The 20,029-nt window shown below is 28.9% G+C and overlaps 1 protein-coding gene across 1 annotated transcript in view; it reads left to right on the top strand.

Annotated features, from left to right (window-relative positions):
* Positions 1 to 8,492: 8,492 nt before the first annotated feature.
* LOC129914065 (feline leukemia virus subgroup C receptor-related protein 2) overlaps positions 8,493 to 20,029 on the top strand; it is a 73,870-nt gene continuing 62,333 nt past the window's right edge. The window contains exon 1 of the mRNA XM_055993117.1: positions 8,493 to 9,814. The gene's annotated coding sequence lies outside the window, so the exon portion shown is untranslated. The remainder of the gene's footprint in view (positions 9,815 to 20,029) is intronic.

The raw sequence follows: 20,029 nt of genomic DNA on the forward strand, positions 1-20,029 counted from the left end.
CTGAGCTAAAATACAAATTGAAATATTTATTTTCTCCAAAAGCTAAATTCCTTCAATTTAAAATGCATCAATATTTACGAATTGGTTTCCCCATTTCTGAAGTCAAGTTCAATGTCATATTTAAATGAGCTAATACAAGTTCAACGTAACTCAGTTTTCTAATAAATCTTTACCTGTTTATTTGTTTATATGAGATTGAATACTAGTTTTTTTTGTATATTCGATTTATTAATTCAATCTATGGTAACATATCTATACGTGTTACGATTTCGAAAATAGATGAATGTATTTAATTTACAGAATAAAATTAAAAATATGTAAACAAAAATAAAAGCGATTAAATTTATCAGTTGCACTTTGTATTTGATGTAAAAATAAAACATTTCATTTCATTTCATGAAAATTTCCACACAAACTGATTGCAATATTCCATGTTAATATACAAATTGAAAAAACAAAATTAAATTGGCAGCGGTTTCAAATAAAATTTCTTTTTATCAAATTGACTTTAAACAAACAATATAACTGTGCATTTTAATGATTGGAAATTGAATAATAACAAGCACAAACTTAAAAATTAAAAAATAAACTAAAATTGTAATTTCAATAATTATAAGTTTTTCTATGATAAATTCAAACATAATGTTGAGGCTTTTAGAATTAATTATTATTAAAAGCATTCAATTCTTTTGATAATGAAAAACATGTGATATGAGTTCATTTTGGTATAATAAAATTACAAGGCATTTAAAATTTAATATTTTTGTTAAATAAACCCAGAAGTGATAATTTATTATGTAAATCACTAGTTACAAATTTCGTGTTTTTTGGAGGTTTTTGACTTAACGTTTTATAAGTGATGGTGAGATTTGCATTTGAGTAATTTCAGAAGATCAATGACATTGCATTTATTTCTGTTATTAATACAAAAGCTGCAGGTTGTAAAGTTATAGGTACCATCGATAAATGAGATCCAAAAATGTCTTTGAGGTCTGGTTGACGAGTTATTTGCAATTTTTATTTTTTATGGATTTTCTAAAAAATCCAAGATTAACCCCTTGCTCAGAAAAATGCATTTTGAAAAATTTCTCCTATATCCATCGAGTGAAAAGTCAAAAGAAAGAACTTTTTAAGCTCTATTCATAAATAAAATCCAAAATTTTCTGGTTGGTCTGGTTGCTGAGTTATTTATGCAATCCAAATAGGTACAATAATTACAAATCTATTTTTTATGGATTTTCGAAAAAATCCAAGGTTAACCCCTTGCATTTTGAAAAATTTCTCAAAAAAATCCGAAAGTTTCTTTGAGGTCTGTTTGCTGAGTTATTTGCAATCGAAATAGGTACAAAAATTACACATATATTTTTTATGAATTTTCGAAAAAAAATTCAAGGTTAACCCCTTGCCCGAAAACAATGAATTTTGAAAAATTTCTCGTAAATCCATTGAGTGAAAAGTCAAAAGAAAGAACTTTTTTAGCTCTATTTATAAATGTAATCCAAAAATTTCTTTGAGGTCTGGTTGCCGAGTTATTTGCAATTGAAATTGGTACAAAAATTAAGGATGGATGGATTTAAGACTTAAATTGTTAGCAGAAAAAATGTTGCCTACAACGCTTCCTTTTTCAGCAGAAATCAGTCGTCGACACATTGCCATGCCACTGCCCTCTTCTTTTGCTTAAAAAGGCTCCCGAGTGTAATTCTATATATTGCGGGCTTCTTTTACTTAATTAAATACTAACTTATTTCTACTTTTTCAGTTAACTTGCATCCATCTCCTTCAATGGTATAAATTACTTTTCCTGACTCTATTTCCTTATTTTGACCAAGTTAGGGCATTTTTTTCGTCAATCCCTCATGAGTGATCATATAGTCTTGAAAATAATGTGAAAAAATGTCCAGCTCCTGTTTCTATCATTCTTCATGCCATAAAACCATATAGATGCTAACATAAACTTTCTACTTACCAAACGGAATTTTATGATTTTAAGCCTCTTAACTTGTTCTCATTTGAACTTTAGGGTATGTTACCACACATTGACACATTTTCGCTAAAGTTCCATTTCATAAAAAAATCCACTAACAATATGAGTAAGGATGGCTTTTTTTTGTAGAAGAGAGATAAAAATAAATCCTTCCCTAACCGAAATTCATGGTTCGTCTCGTAAAAATAGGTCAAGTTATATCACTTGAAAGCTTCCTTGTGGACAAATTTTTCCAATTAATGTTTACCTTTGGTATATCTCTTGGCTTTCATTCTTAGGCGAGTATTATATTTTGGTAACCCAACATTTTTTTTCAACTCATTGCTTCAAGGATGAAACATTAAATTGATCCCAATTTTATATCGGCAAAATGTAAACCCAATTTCATGGTGTCTACAAAAAAAAAAAACCATTTTGAAACATTGATGATTTTCTATTTGTTTTTACGACAAAGGTGTTTGAGAGTATATAAGTTTATCTGAATTGTTCAGCTACTGCGCTGTTTCACACTCAAGTAAAATGTTACAGGCAAATATAAATTTTGGAATGAAAGCGATGAACAAAACAAAGCTTCTTAAAGTAAATTCAAAGAATCGTTTGCCCACATCCACAATAGTGTACCTGAAACCTGTTATGTTTTAAGTATTTTTGGGGAAATACCGTGTCACGTGAAATTTTATGATTTGCATATAAGAATTTCATCAGCAAAGTAAGTTATCAAAATAAAAAAAAAAAAAAACATACAACTTTGTTAAAACTTATGTAAAAATTATGAAAATGATTTTAAAAGCCGACACGATGGGCACTTATCTAAAGGCTTTGAATGCATTTTAGTCTGTCGTTTTTTTTTTTTCAACAGTACCTATTTCATCTAAGTTCTAAGGCATTAGTTTTTAATAAACTTTATGTACTCTCAGCCCTCGTCAAAGATGTGACATCGTAAAATTCACCTAACAAAAGTTCAATAAACCTTCGTTAAAATAACGACGTTTGATCTGAAGATATATACAATACTACAAGAAGTAGTTGTTGAAATCAAACATTTTGCGTCTTATAAAAAAGCAGTCGAGTTTCAGTTTAAAATATAAACTACGATTACTAAAACTTGAATTTTTTTCAGTGTATGAATGCAAATAGCTACTTTTATGATCCAGTAGATGCATAACAAATAAAATAAAAAATTGTTTGTGGTTTCAGTAATAAATGCTTACATATTTGCTAACAATATTAATTGGAAATCTGAAACACGTTATAGTAAAAAAAAAGATACTTTAAAAATAAGGGGTTTTTCTGTTTACCTTTAACACATTAATTAAGAATAAAATCAAATAAAACGTGACAATATTCTCGGAAATTCCCGATTTGTATTTCTTAGCATCATTGAATTATTATGTATTGTCATTTTGATTTAAAGCTTTCTGAAAGTGTTTTATTCACACGAATATGACAGGCAGAACGCTTCTTAGAAGAGAAATTCTCTTCTTGATTTCAAAACAGAATTCACTCTAAGAAAACTTTTTTACTTATTTGAATTTCGATGTAGGTAAATCCTTAAGGGTAAATATATTTTGATCTATTTACTATAGTACATTTTATTTAAATTTGTAATCAAATTAAACATACAAAAGATCCAGCTTAGGTACGTTCCACTGTACTCTCTTCATTTCGAACTATGAACATTATGCTGTTGTTTTTAATAAAAGTTTGCTATGGTATTTGCTTTCGAAATTTATATTTTTTATATTATTAAAATTAAATTCTGCGTTTACAATTTTCATTTTTAATTAATATCTACAGGAAGAAATCAAAGAAATTTGGATTTTAAGAGATTTTTGAAATATATGTTTTTTTTTTAACTGAGCTGTTTAGATACAAAAAAATATATATTATACATTTGTAGGCTTTCTCGAGAAAGATAATTCCAAGAAAAAATTTTTAAGCTTATATTTGTTGAACTTAATAAAGAAGCTGCGAAATAATAAGTGAAGGAATAAATAATTTTTCATATAAAATTCTTTTTTCTTAACAACTTCAACCGATTTGAGCTAGCCAAAGACGAACGATATTATAGTATATTTTTACATATTATTAAACCTTTGATCCCTATACAACTTTTGACCAATATTACATTGCAAAATTAGAGTAGGTACCTACTTTTTTTCGGCCATACAAAAGTGACACACCGTAGTGTGTGTGGCAGCAGTGATTAATTTGACATTAAATCAAAGATTATTTGTTCGATTTGAAACCTGTAATTTTACATAGTTATTACCAAAAAGTAATTTCTCAGGACGCAAAAATTACGAAATAGGTATTGAAGAAGGGAAATTTCGATTTTCGATGCACTACACTTCTACAGTACCGAATGAAAAACAAATAAAACCAAATTACATTAAAAAAAAAGTTTAAAAAGTATATGTATTTGAAAGTTAGTAACTTTTATAAACTATTATGTTGGATTCATACAATTTTCTTTTTCTAAAGTGTTAAAAAATAACACTTAGGTAATTTTCTTAATGGCACATTAAAAAGATTGTTGTTGCTTTGTTTTCAAGATAAAGTATAAATGTAAGGTACATATGGAAAAAAGTAAAGCGACTGATTTCGAAGGATATACTTGAAGCTATTAAAACTTAAGAAAATACCATTGGCTAACCACTCTCTTAAAGAGCAACGCCTTAGTTTTTGTCGGTCTTATGGCATGAAGTAAAGTACTTTTGGAAAACGTCATTTTCATGTTACTATAGTTTTGCGTCTATTGAAGATATCTTTTTATTTGAAACACCATTTTAAAGCTTAAGAATATTAATTTTTTTATTAAATATTAAAAAATTTCCTATTAATTATCCCCGAATTAAACACAATTTTTGAAAAACTTGAAGCTATTAAAACTTAAGAAAATACCATTGGCTAACCACTCTCTTAAAGAGCAACGCCTTAGTTTCTGTCGGTCTTATGGCATGAAGTAAAGTACTTTTGGAAAACGTCATTTTCATGTTACTATAGTTTTGCGTCTATTGAAGATATCTTTTTATTTGAAACACCATTTTAAAGCTTAAGAATATTAATTTTTTTATTAAATATTAAAAAATTTCCTATTAATTATCCCCGAATTAAACACAATTTTTGAAAAACTGGTAATTTTGCGGATTTTTCATGGTTTTTGACTGACCCAGAACCTTGGCTATTATATATATACAAGGCTAATACTTACCAAATATTAAATATAGATATTTTTCAACAAAATAAATCTTAAATCTCGATATCTTCAATAGACGCAAAACTATACACTGAGAGAAAAAACAACTTAAAATCAACGAAAACCACGTTGATTCAACTATTTTTCGGAATGATTTTGCGTTGAAGACGAAAATTTTAAAATCAAAGTAGAACATCGTTAGTTTAAAGTAGTTTAAATGAAAGTTGTTTTTAATACAGTAAAATAAGGAGAAAAAAGGGGTAAATCTCGGAATGAATGTTAGTAGAAATTTTTTTTGCTCAATATCTTCCTTTTACCATTCTATAACATATCTCAAAAGTCTAGAAAAATCTCATGTCCGCTTTTCGCGATTTCAAGGTCAAATCGCGAAATGGAGATTTTCAAAATTAGCAAAAATAGGCTATGGTATTATATACACATATGATACATGATTTCAAGGTATTTTTTAATGCTGATTCCAAAAAATCTAAAATCAAGACAATCTGACGTCTCTGGAAAAAGTTATACCTGTTTTTCATCTGTCAACTCATATTATTATAACAGTTGCAAACTTACTGCCGAAAACCCTTAAAAGTGATGGTAGATGAACCAAATTTTGCATGAAGATTTTAGAATCCATCATTATTAAAAATCAGAACAATCCATTACAAAAAATATATATACCTACGAAATAATGGTATTTTTTGATGGAGGGGCAAATTTTAGGATATGCACTAAAGAAGATTCTTGTTCATCTTAGGAATAAGTGCTAATAGGCTAGTTTTTTCATTTTAATCTTTGTTTGGATATTCTTTAACTACCCTCAAAAATCTAAAAAAATCTCATGTCCGCAAGTCCTAATTTTCTTGGTTTGAAGATAAGGTGCAGATTTGAAAAAATTGAAAAACTACTCTTCAGATATTTGTGTCAGATCAACATGAATAAGGTACATTACTTTTCAGGGATAGTCATATTGATTTGTTTGTGGGTTTTGTTGGAATCAGCGTTAAAAAATACCTTGAAATGATATGGGTTATGTTGGTATACATATAAGAATCTTTAATTTTCTTATTATTTTTTTTAAATCTGCACCTAACTTAGTTTAACCTGGAAAATAAGAACTTGCGGTCATGAGATTTTTTTAGATTTTTGACATAAGTTATAGAATATCCAAACAAAGATAGAAACAAAAAAATTAGCCTATTAGCACTAATTCCAAGATTGTACCAGGATGTTTTTTAGTGCACATCCCTAAATTTCCCCTTTTCTCAAAAAATACCATTTTGTCATAGATATAAATGTTTTTTTGCATTGCATTGTTTTGATTCTTAATGATAATGGATATGAAAACCCTCATGCAAAATATGATTCCGCTACCATTACTTTTAAGGGTTTTTCGGTAGTAAGTTAGCAACTGTTATAATAATATGGGTTGAAAGATGAAAAACAGGTATAACTTTTTTCAGAGACGTCAGATTGCCTTGATTTTAGATTTTTTTGGAATCAGCATTAAAAAATACCTCAAAATCATGTATCATATGTGTATATAATACCATAGCCTATTTTTGCTAATTTTGAAAATCTCCATTTCGCGATTTGACCTTGAAATCGCGACAAGCGGACATGAGATTTTTCTAGACTTTTGAGTTATGTTATAGAATGGCAAAAGGAAGATATTGAGCAAAAAAAATTTCTACTAACATTCATTCCGAGGTTAAATCCTTATTTGACTGGATTATTTAACTTAAAAAAAAAACATCAATTTACTGGGAGCGGGTCATAATTCTGCTTGTCAAAATTCTGTACGACAAAATTCTGTGGGGTCAAAATACTGTAATACCATAATTCTGTACGTCATTATACTGTAAATACAAAATTCTGTACGTCAAAATACCGTATCAACAAAATACTGACATGCAAAATTCTGTTTTGTAAAATTCTGTACGGCAAAATACTGTATATCAAAATTTTGTAAAAATGCTGTAAAAAATATTTTTTTACAGCATTTTTACAGAATTTTGATTTACAGAATTTTGATGTACAGAATTTTGAAATACAGTATTTTGACCAACCAGAATTTTGCTATACAGAATTTTGACTTTCAGAATTTTGTTCCTACAGCATTTTGCACATACAGAATTTTGACATACAGTATTTTGGCATACAGTATTTTGAATACAGAATTTTGCAACATACAGAATTTCGACCCCAACCCCAATTTACTAAAAAAAAAAGAAAAAAATTGGCAGCCACTGGGGATCACCCCTACAACTCTTCGGCCACTAGGCGAATGCTTAGGAACGTGCTATCTCACTGTTGGAAATAAGGGTGATAAAATGCAAGAAAAGCTAAAGTCCGACAAAAAATACAATTTTTACGTTGTTTCAATTTTAATTTAAAAATGTTTCATGTTTGTTTTTTCAACATTAAATCAACGTTGAACATAAATTACATTTTACGTTACGTTTTTTTCCCTTAGTGTGATCCTGTGATTATATCATCTCGTCGTCTGCTCGTAAGCATGGCAACTACTCTTTTTAAAAGCCTCGTAAGTGTAGTACATGTGACCAAGTCACGTATTTTAATTAACACCTTAAATGCGAAATGAATCGCCTATTATCCCCAAAAGTCCTTCAACTAAATTTATTAAAATTGAATAACATTAACCGTTTATATAAACACAGGAACAGTAAAATTAACACAAACCTGTTAAATTCATATTAGCTAATTGTGTTCAAAAATTAATTCAAACAATAAACTTACTTGTGATATTCACCCGTCATACAATTTAAACCGCATTCGACCGGAATGGCGAGGATATTATTGCAGTCTAAACTCCATCCCAAAAATACAACAAAACCAAGCATACACACAGAGCAAAGACCATTGAACCCATCCTCCCCACAACCAAATCCCGCTCTTTGAAGTTTAAACAACCATAACAACTATCGACTAAATCTGGTAACGCTGTTACCATAGCCGCTATCCTTTTATGTCTGAGAAACTCTCAACACTAACACAAAACATCCCCCAACATAAAATACCTTTACCCATCCCAGAGGGGGAGGTTGAGGTTGGTTATTATAGAGAAACAAGCTAAAATCTAATGACAGAGTGCAGGAATTTTTCGATTGTTTGTACCTGCGCATAACACCATTTTGTGTCTCTCACAAAATGGCCCTAACCACTGCCAACAACAAAAGGCAAAAACTTGTGATGCTGCGACGATATAATACAAAACTCGGCAAGGATAAAAGTCATCTCAAGCCAAGCAAATTCTCCAGTTTGTGTTCAATTTTGGTTCATTTTACAACACGTCAAAGCAAAAAATCTCTACCGTGTCGACACGATCAACGTTCGTTTTATTATACTGTTCTGGGATGCTTCCGGGTTAAATTTAATTTGTTTATTTTTTTCTACAAATAAAAAAAAACAACCCCTGTGTAACGGTCTTGAGAAGTGTAGGTACTTTAAATATAAAAAAAAGCTGTGACCACTTTGGAGCACATTGATATAGCTCTTTCTCGCTAATATTTTTCTACCTATTAAATGAATTCGCCTGCGATTATCCAATTTAGTGAATATTAGTAGAATAATTTTTTGTTTTCTGATTTATTCACCCTCTTATAGACTACCCCATCCCACACACTGTCACTCTCTCTCTCTCTCTCTCTTTCTCTCTCTGAAGCATTAAATGAAATAAAGAAAAAAATAAAACCGAATGAATCGTCACCAACTTCAAAGCCGGTCCAGTGTTCTGTGATTCCGAATTCCGATCCGACGTAGGCAGTCAGTTGTCAGTAGGTTCTCAGTCGCTAACATGGTTTAATCGAATCTTAGAGATACTATATTTGCATGCAAAATTATTCGGATGCTTTGTTCAATGCGTTGTCGTTGTTGGTTGGATTTCGCGTAGTTTAGCTTCGAGTATCTTCAGACTTTCTCGTTTTGACGTATTTTGTTCATTTTATTTTTGCGAAAGTTTGCGAAAGTGTGAGTGTCTCGTGCGAACTACATTTCGGATTGCCATTCATTCATAGAAGCTATTGGGACATAAGCGCTTCTCATTCCAGGACACTCCGTCAGTGTACTTTCAGACGCGAACTCAGCAGATTCCAAGGTATCCGCCGAAAGTGTATCTTTCCGAACGACTTTTATTTGATTTTTGTTCCGTGCAATTTCTCTTGAAGATTAATTTCGCGAGATTATCCCCAGCTTAGTCCCGTCGTTCGAAGTTGAAGACGGACAAAAATAGGCTAACCTTTGTTTACCTATTTGCGTTATAAAAAAAGCTGTTAGAAGAAAGATTGTATCATTTAGGGTATTTGCAAAGTTCGTGAGTTGCATTTTTTTTTTTGTGTGTGCCAAAATAATTATTGGTTGATTTCTGTGTAACGTTTGTTTGCCAAAAGCTTGTGTGTATATTTTTGTTGGGTTTGTGTTAAATCTACTTGAGTTACTCAAGTTAAAGCGAGTACGTGTTGAATTTTAATTTAATTCTCAAGGAGAAGTCGTCCTTGGCTAAAAGAGGAGGCTTTTCAGGTTAACAAATACCTACTAAAAAAAAAAATAAAACCCCACTGCCACTATTATACTGAGTATATCGAGGATGGAATGACGATGAGCTAAAGGTATGTTGTTGAAAAATAGAGTCTAAGCCTTGATATAGTTTGAGATAGTTTCGCAGACGTGCGGTTGAATAGATTATTATTTTGCTCAATATACTGGAGGTTGAACTTGACATTCAAGCTTGGAGGGAGAGGGTTAAAGTTGTTTTTATTTATTTTGTGTAGATTGTGTGTTCATTGCAATTCTTTATCGAATGAATGGAAAATACTCGTACTAACTCGTGTTTGCAAGTTTGTTTTTTCTTTGTCTTAGAGTTGAATATATAAAAATGATAGGGTTTTGACGAGAGGGGGTGGATTGTTATTGAAAAGATGTTTACAAATTTTCCACAAGCCATATGTGTTGTAGAGTCTTTTTTTATTTGTTGTTTTATATATGAATATTGCAAAAAACTCTTTTGTTGTATTTTTGAATATTGTATGAAAAGGATACATTTTTGTATACCTAGTTGTTTGACTTCCAGATGGAAACAATATTTTATTTTTGACCTTTAGGCACTTTGGGGTCAACAAAATTGTACATATGAATATAAATACAAGATGAATGATGATTGCTTTCTTTTGTTTGTTTGTATATTTCTCTCTGGGGAAATACTATATACAATATCCTGAAAAAGGATTATGAAATAGGAATTTACGGTAAATTGAAATGAGTATATGTTTGATCTAGTATGACACGGGTGGGATTGACGACCGACCGACGTTATACTTTTGATGTAAGAGAAGTGTGGTAGTGTTTTGTTATTATGAGAGGAAAGTTTCAATATCAATAATAAACATTGAGTTGAACAAATTTTTATTTACGAGTAGTGGAGTAACTAAAGCAAATTATTAGGGAACCCAGCCGAACAGCTCTGATTTTGATGATCTTTTTTTTTCAAAAGTCGGCAATTAAAAATACTTTAAAGTCTATAGGTAAAAAATTGCCGATGTTGCCGTATTGTTTTTTTTTTAAATTAAAATTAAATTTTTTTTTTGAACAAACCCATTTTTTTTGCTTAAATTTCATAAAATAAATTAGGTATACCGAAAGATTCTCTAGGTAATTTAAGGAAAAAAAAAATATAAGGCAGTAAGGGACAATCTTCCATCGTTTAAGCGCTAAATGCAATTTTCTCACAAACTGACTTCAAACACAAAAACAAATATTTTGAACTCAACGACAACACCTACAATATTTGAATACACGTTTTTAAAAAGACAGAATCTCATTTCTATCTGTAAAATTTAAATCCACTAAATTTAATCATGAGTTTTTGAAACAATAGTCCATTTGGGAAAAAAAAAAGTTATAAAAAATTTTTAAATTACTTTTTTTCAAACTTTTTCGTAGTAAAATATGAATTTATTTAAAAAAATGTTTGGTCATAAATATTATCAGATGAATTCCGAAGAGAAAAAGGTAATACTTATTACAGTTTAACAAAAATTAAAAATTACTTCAATTTCATTGGATTTTTTGAAAAAAAAAACTGAATTTTCGCATTGAAATAATTGATTTTCTCAAAGACTTTGGAAAATAAGAACTTTAAACTTTTACTATTTAACTTTTAATAATAAGGGCTATTGAATGAGAAAAAATAACTTTATATTTTAATGTTGAACTTCAAAAAAAAAAAATTAGTAAATTTTTTTTTCAAAACTTCTATTAAAAAAAACTTCTTCGAAAATGAAATACTTTTTAATTTTTTTCATAAACTGTAATACATATTGACATTTCCTTTAATAATTTCAAATCGAAATAAATGTGGCCAACAAAAATTGAAAATAAATGCATTTTATATTACGAAAAAGTTTTAAGAAGGACATGTTTAAATTTTTTCAATAATTTTTTTTAAAAAATCTGAGTTTAGTTACAATTTTTTCAAAAACCCTTTCCTCAATTTAGTTAATTTTAATTTAACAAATATGAATGAATAAGCTTCTAGATTTTTAAAAATGTATATTTTAATATTGTAGGTTTTGCCGTTGTGTTCAAATATTTTTTTTTGTGTTTGAAGTCAATTTATTTTGAAGTTATTTATGAAGTCATCAAAATCAGAGCTGTTCAGCCGGGTTCCCTAATATTGCCATTTTTGAGCTTTAGTTACTCCAATAATTGACACGTCTTGGAATAAAATTTTATTAACAAAAATATTGTTTCAAAACTCTTTTAAGAGGATAGAAACAAAATAAAAGTGATCCCAAACACATATGTAGGTACTCCATACAAAATGTTTTGCTTATTATTATGTCAAAGTCAGAAAACATGAAAAGTTTGATAGATTTTATGAAATCCCAGGAGTACTTGCTTGTCAGTTAGATCATAAGTTTTATAAACATGAAAACTTTTGTTCAATATTTCTTGCCAATCATTATTTATTCATTAAAACTCTTTCGTTGATGTTTTTCTTAGAATATGTTTATTGCGGTGGAATTAAGTAAATAGATTTATAATGACTAGCATATCGTCACCTCAATAATGGAATAGAAAAAATAAAAAATTTCACCAATATTTGTATAATAAGTTGGTTGAGTGGTGAGTTTGTGTGATTACATACGCACATTTAAAATCGTATTTTTGTTTAAAGATAAATTATGTTACAATTTATTTCTAAATAATAAAAACCAATATGATGATTTAAAAGAATATAAACGTTTTAGTAAAACTGAAAAATCCGTATTTATAATAAGAGCGATCATTTTATTTTCATCAGTTATTTTTTGTAAGCAATTGAAATGAAATTTGATGTTTAATATTTTTTTAAATATGTATTGTTTTTCTTTTTATTTAAAAAAAATGGAAAATTAAAAATCTAGCACCTTTCCTTATCTGAATTTTTTGTTTTACAAGTTGTAAACTGACTCTTAATTGCTGTTTCTCATGTGCACAAGTTTGCATGACCAATCAAATTATTTTGCTCAAGCATAGAACAATATATGCATTATATGCACTAGCAGTTAAAACATTGCGATAACAAAAAAAAAGTTACTCATACGCCACAGTGACTTTCAAAAAGTGTATCACTGATTCATAATTAAACCATTTGTCTATAATTTTTAATTTTTATTGCAAGATTTATGAAGTTGTTCAGTTAGTTATTGGGCTGTGTTACCAAGATTTACTCCTATAGGGCAAATTTAGGGTTTGGTACAAAAAATGGAATTAGAGATAAAAATGAAATGGTTCCTGTAATTTTGTCTGTTTGTTTGTTCGTCTGCCTGTGTTTCTGTCTTTTTCTAGCTTCCTGAAATACTGTAGTGATTTTGTTCAAAAGATTCTCTTAAAAAAATTGAAATTCTTTATAGGTAGGATTAAAATTATTGGTACTCCCGACAAACAATTTTGGTTCTATAAAGCTTTATAGATGCAATTGTTGCTTCTGTAAAGCATTATAGAAGCAAAATTGTTAGTAGGGCTTGCCATATGATTAGTATGGAAAAGCTTGCTTTGCCTGAATAACTAAACAGAACTAAAGATTTTCATTTTAATATAGGTATAATAAAATCTTTGGATTTTGACAAACAAGGTTCATATTTTGACATTAAAAAAAAGGTTTTTCAGCCACTTTTTGTTGTACTTTTTTCTTAGTTACTGACTTCCTTCTAAATGTCTTAATAGATTTCGATGAAAAACTTAAAACAGAGGTGTTTGAGTATAGCTAAAGTATTAAAATTTTATAAAATTTTCAAAAAAAAATGCATTTCTTAAAAATCCGTTCACCCGTTTTCAAAAAAAATTTTTTTTTTCAAAAAAAAAAATATTTAAATATTCAAAAAAAAAAAACAACGGACTCGTTTTCAAAAATGTTGAGGCATTTAAATATAGAGAACAAGTAAATTTAACATTTTAACAACGTTTAAACAAAAACACTTACCTTAACTTTCATTTTCGTATGTTTCCATACTTGCACAGTTAGGCTGCTATTTATTCTTTCAATTCCATCAGGTTCTACCACCAAGTTGTTCATGGCTAGAATTACAGTAGGTACTATTTCACGGATGCCAAATCCGATCATCAGACTCCTTTATTCCATTTGTATGTGGTGCTTAGTCTAGTAATTTTTCATTTTTTTGACAGGAGGAAATCTTCAAAAGACACTTGGCAGTATTTGAAACCAAGTAGTGTGGGACTCTTAATCACTAAAACCACCTCTTAATCAGGACCAATCTTGAAAGATCGCCATCAGATTTTTCTTTCTTATAGCTTTGTAAAATCACTTTGGGGGAAGTTTAAACTTTTAATACTTTCCCATGTTTTCTAGCTCATGAGGCTTGGTTCTTCTTAATCTCCGAACATGGTTTCTTATATTCAAGACGGACTCCATTTCAGAATTAGTATGACTTTGCAGTCTCTGATTGTGCGATACAGCGTATTTTTTAACAACTTCTGTAACCATTTCTATATTACATTATATGAAAGCTTATTATTCCAGCTAAATATATTTATATCGACTATGTCTGTGCGACATCTACAAAAAGAGCTAGAATTTTTTAAACCCAATCAGTATTTCATCAAAAAAAAAAAAAAAACAATCTTTTTTATCTTCTCACGCCATTAAAATAATTTTTTTCTTTTACAACCTATATGTCATTCATTTATCTGTAGAAGAAAAAAGATACAAATAAAAAACGGTTAAAAACGGTAAAAAAAAAACTTCCGACAAAGAAACTCGTTTTTCCCGTTATTCGGTCAAAAATCATTTTAATCATACATGTTCTATAAGTTTGAGATTTTTTGAACACTACGAAAAATTTTTAAAAATAAAAACTCATCCAAAAATACCCCAAAATAAGTAGGTGTTTTTCAAATATTCATATTTCGAAACGCAGAGACTTAAAACTAAAATCTGTATTAGACCCCTTTTATTATCTTTCGAATGACGTTTTTCAAATTGTCAAAAAAAAATTCCCCTACCTATAATCACTACTTTGTCAAAGGTCTACCTCATGTTTTAGTTTTAGAAAACCATTTATAACTTGATTTTGAAATTTTTAAGAATTTTTTCAATACCATTGTCAGTCTTGCAATAAATTTGTCTATCGTTAAAAAAATTTATCTCTTTACATTGTCGCGTTTAGAAAATAGCCAATTTTTTGCAATTTTGTTTTACCCCTATTTACCCTATTAAATGGCGGAATTTTTAAAAATCCTTCATTTGTATTCAAATTTAGGTTATTATCTTTCAAATAAGCTATAAATGTATCTCTAATAGTTTATTTTTAATTGAAATTTTTGCCGCACTGCGAAAAATTTCAAGTGGAATGGGAGAAAATGGCGTTACTTTTTTGTATTGGCTGCCATGGATCATCTACGTGCACGTCAAAAATTAATCTTCAATCTCATTTTTCGCAAAACTAACAATTATGACCTATTATAACCCTAAAAAGTAAATAAAGTAAATGAGTTAAAATCATGTATGATTTTGGTTTGTATGATTTATTCAAATATTTATTCAAATATTCAAAATATTTGTAATCCATTAATTCTTAAAATAACTCAAACAGACCCAACTTTGCTCTAAACACCTTTTTGCAGCCATCCTGTTTAATTGAATTAAAAACTTTGAGTGATGAAGTTTATTAAAACAACGCGTATAATGACCATAACTAAAATTTAAAATCAAATTAAAGTCATGCTCGCAAAATGTTCGAAATCAAATTATCAAAAGTTTCCTCTTATCAAACATTTTTAGGAATCTAAAGTTTCTGAAGAGATAAATTGTCAATTTGAAATGGATACTAAAAAAAGTTTATCATCACACCGATGACACTTTAATTTGATCAAATTAAGTTCTCCTTTATAGATGTTCCTTAAACTTTTCAAGGTGATGATAATATAATATCATCACTTTTAACCTCACAAAAACAACTTAAAAATGAGCATTATTATTTCATGAGATTTAACTTAATCACTAACAATTTTTTACTCACTGAAAAACACGCAAAATTAAAATGAGTTCCCAAGTTCTCATTCTATATAAATATCAATTCACATCTGGCTTTGTGCTTGCTTAGTGATTTAATTTAAAATTATTTCTACCTTATGTCGGTGGAGAGGGTGAAAAAATAACCACTGTGATTACAGCTCATTGCCAACGACAACCAACGGCAACCGTGTAGTCGCCGCCCGTTGACGACACGTCCAAGTACTTTTTGAAATAAAAATGAAAAATCGCGCTACACAAAGAATGACATACACTCTCTCTTATCGACCAAGTCAGCTGTGTAATTAGCTTCTCACAGGAGGTAGCCACTCATGAACTTACATTAAAAAAAAGTGGGTGGTAAAAAAACATATTGTCCCCAAGTCAATTGCATTTTTCACCCGTGACTTTGAAAGTGAAAAAAGGTATACGCGGTGGTGCTGAGTAATTTGCAGACGTCTCTTGCATTTTTCCTCAAAAACTTCATTTACAAAAAAACTAATAAAGGTTGGTACAAAAAGGTACTTTTAAAAATAGACTTCACTATTAACTATTTGGACGAGATTTTTCCAGTCCTTCTACCTTGCCAAGTGTAAGTGCTTGGATTTTTATATTGATTGTCCTTGCAAATTCTATTTCCTTGATTGTGCTGGAGCATTATTTATTGCATTCACTTTTCAAAGTTTATTATTAACTTGTTACTTACTTTTTTTTAGACTTTGAAGTTAAAGCAGGCAGTGCAAAAATTTTATTTACATTTTTGAACAGAATTACATATCTTAAAAGTATGCAATTGAAAAAAAAAAAAAATTGCACGACTGGGGTCGCACGTACTTGCTCTCATGCTTAAAGTAACTATAATGTTAAAAACTTTTTATTCAAGAAATTTAAAATTCGATATTTTGAAGAAATTTCATAAGTAGTATAAAAAAATTAAATCTGTTCTTATAATTATTATAATTCTTAAACTTAGTTTTAAATTATCTTAAAAAAAACAAATATGCCATTTTATTTCTTGTATAAAAAGGTATTTTTAGAAAAAAATTTTCGAAAATTGTAGGAGCCGTTTTTAAAAACAATAAATTTTTATACAGGGTGTCCCACAGTCACCGCCCCAAATGAAAACCATGGATTCCTGGGGTCATTTTTAGTCGAAAAACTTAAGTGGTAATTTTCTCGTTTTCGTCCCGTTTTCGAGTTACCACGGTTTTTATGATTTTTGCTCTCTTGTCCTTTAACTGGCCTTATCTTTGCCAAACTACGTTTGATTTGAAAGATTTTTTTTACAACCAATCAAGAATTTATTACAGTTTAAGTTTGTCTCAAAACTTTTTTTTCTGCGGACAACCGTTTCTCCACAATTTCGCATCGAACACAATTTTCTTCGTTTTTTAAGTTGTTTTTTACACTTTCATATCATTTAAGTCAAAAAAACACGTTAATGAGTATTGTTTTTTTGTGCTTTTTACTAAAGCCCAGTTAATTTTCATAAAAAAAATAAGTTTCATTTCATAAAAAAGGCTACTGAAAGTAATTAAAAAAAATAAACAAACTGAGTGAATTAAAAAAAAAAAATAATTTTTAAATACAAAATTAATTTAAATGAATTTAAACTCTTTCTAAGCTTTATCTATTTGTTCTTTTCTTAACCACAACAGCTCAGAAAAAGTTTTTAATTCATTTAAATTAATTTTTTATTTAAAAATTATTTTTTTTTTTAATTCACTCAGTTTGTTTATTTTTTTTAATTACTTTCAGTAGCCTTTTTTATGAAATGAAACTTATTTTTTTTATGAAAATTAACTGGGCTTTAATAAAAAGCACAAAAAAACAATACTCATTAACGTGTTTTTTTGACTTAAATGATATGAAAGTGTAAAAAACAACTTAAAAAACGAAGAAAATTGTGTTCGATGCAAAATTGTGGATAAACGGTTGTCCGCAGAAAAAAAAGTTTTGAGACAAACTTAAACTGTAATAAATTCTTGATTGGTTGTAAAAAAAATCTTTCAAATCAAACGTAGTTTGGCAAAGATAAGGCCAGTTAAAGGACAAGAGAGCAAAAATCATAAAAACCGTGGTAACTCGAAAACGGGACGAAAACGAGAAAATTACCACTTAAGTTTTTCGACTTAAAATGACCCCAGGAATCCATGGTTTTCATTTGGGGCGGTGACTGTGGGACACCCTGTATATAAACATTTTTTAACATTTTTCAAAAAAAAGTTGGTATGCCATTTTGAAGAAATAATTAATTTACACATAAAAACTAAATTTCAAAATTTTTCATTGATCCGTTTTCAAAAAATTGATTTTTCAAAAAAAAATTTTGAAATATTTTTTAAAAATCCAAAAATGCGTTTTTTGAAAATTTTCTAAAATTTTAATATTGTCTTTACTTACACACTTTTGTATAAGAATTTTCATTTAAATCGGGTTAATGTTGTACGAGATATTCAGAAACGAAAAAAACCGTTCTATGACAGGTACCGTTAATAACGGTACAAAAAATATTTTTTTTATTTAAAAAGTTGGCTCTTATGTGTAGTACTAAACACAAAAATTTTAATCAAAATCGTTAGAGCCGTTTTTGAAAAAAATTAACTTTTCTATTTCCGTTATATGGCAGGTACCGTTAGTTTTGGTCATAAAAAAAAAATTTCAATTTCCCCTCTAGGGAATCACCAAAAACTGCTAACTACCAAGTTTGAATAAATCACTTCACTCGTTTAGGGTGCAGCTCCAGATAGAGACAGACACACACACAGACAGACAGACAGAATTGCCGGACCCACTTTTTTGGCATTCTCCATAATCGTAATGTCATGTAAAATTGTTATCTCAAGTTCGATTTTTTTTACGAATCCTAAACTTGCCCTATAGTACCTATATCGCAAGTAAAAACCATCGACCAACAAATATTTAGCTCAAAACCATGGTAGGTTCTTGTTTTTTTTTTTTTTTTTTTGTTTTTTTGTCATCTCGTCTTCGGTGAAAATTGATTTAGGTGAAATAAATTACATTTTTCCAATTCCAGTATTATTGGCTTCAACGAACGTCGTCGTTTCACACTTCAATAAATTTCAACTTTGACGCAAAATAATTCCGAAACATAACTAAATTAAAGTGGTTTTCATTGCTTTTGTTCGCCCTGTTTTTGACTCAGTCTAACAGTTTTGTGAATCAGATAAATTAATTCACATGTGTGACGGCGTTTAAAGGAGAAGACAATGTATAGTACCTATAGTGAGTAATACGAAACTTGTTTTCCTTATTCTTAAAATTGTGGAAATTTTAATTTAAATGGTCACTGGGGCGTATGTGTAACATTTTTTTTTAAAAGTTATTTTTGACTAAGAAAATGTTTTCAGCTGTTAATCTTTGTATTCAACATCCATTAAAGGAAAGCTCTATACGGCAGCTATTTTCCGAGCACTAACATATGGTTTCCAGTACGATAGCACAGCAGCTTGGATGAAAATTCTTCGCAAAAGACAGCAAGAGTAACAAAGCTTGGTCGAATAAACACAAAAATCTGAGAATACAATTTTATTTAGGATTTGTTTATCTTTTGTTGTTGTTTTTTTTTTTTATTTTAATTCGATATAGGTAGTACATTGTAAGAAAATAAAGAAGACTTAAAAGATGATTTCTGAGTATGTCATAGTAGAAACTTTATTACGAACTTTATTTTTTGGAAAAATTTTATCCTTTGTAACTTTGATGTCCGTTATAATTTTTGACTTTTTAATCAATTTACTTTGAAAAATGCGTGATTAACATAAAGTTTTGTTAATTTATTCTTATTAAGAAAACAAATAATTTTCAAAAATAGTAGTTCACAACTTTTCCAGAAAACTCTTACCTTTTTGGTACTTTGGAAAAATTGCAACAGAAAAAAATCAAACAAAATGTGTTATTTAACCACGATTCAAAAGGCTAAAAATAAATGTAGGGTTGCCGAGTACTTGTTAGTATTTTAGAGATAAGAACATTCAAAATTTTTTTAACAGAAGAGTGTGTCAGATAAAGTTTAATGTATATATTTAAGACCCATTTGCTGAAACGAAACTTAAATATTTAAGTACTTTTTCTCTGCGTAAAGTGTCACATAAGGATTTATGTAGAACTTAAATCCTTAAAATTCGTTTCAACAAACAGCTCTTATTATATAAAAAAACATGTTTTTTGATTAAAACAGATTTTCCATGGTGTATTTCTTTTATTTTCTTTGAATATTGTTGCCATATTTGTAAGGGTATATTCCCTAAATTATTTTATTGATATTTTTCAACTTTTAGGCTCTTGATTG

The sequence above is a fragment of the Episyrphus balteatus genome, chromosome 1 (assembly GCF_945859705.1).
Source record: "Episyrphus balteatus chromosome 1, idEpiBalt1.1, whole genome shotgun sequence".
NCBI classification, from domain to species: Eukaryota; Metazoa; Arthropoda; class Insecta; order Diptera; family Syrphidae; genus Episyrphus; species Episyrphus balteatus.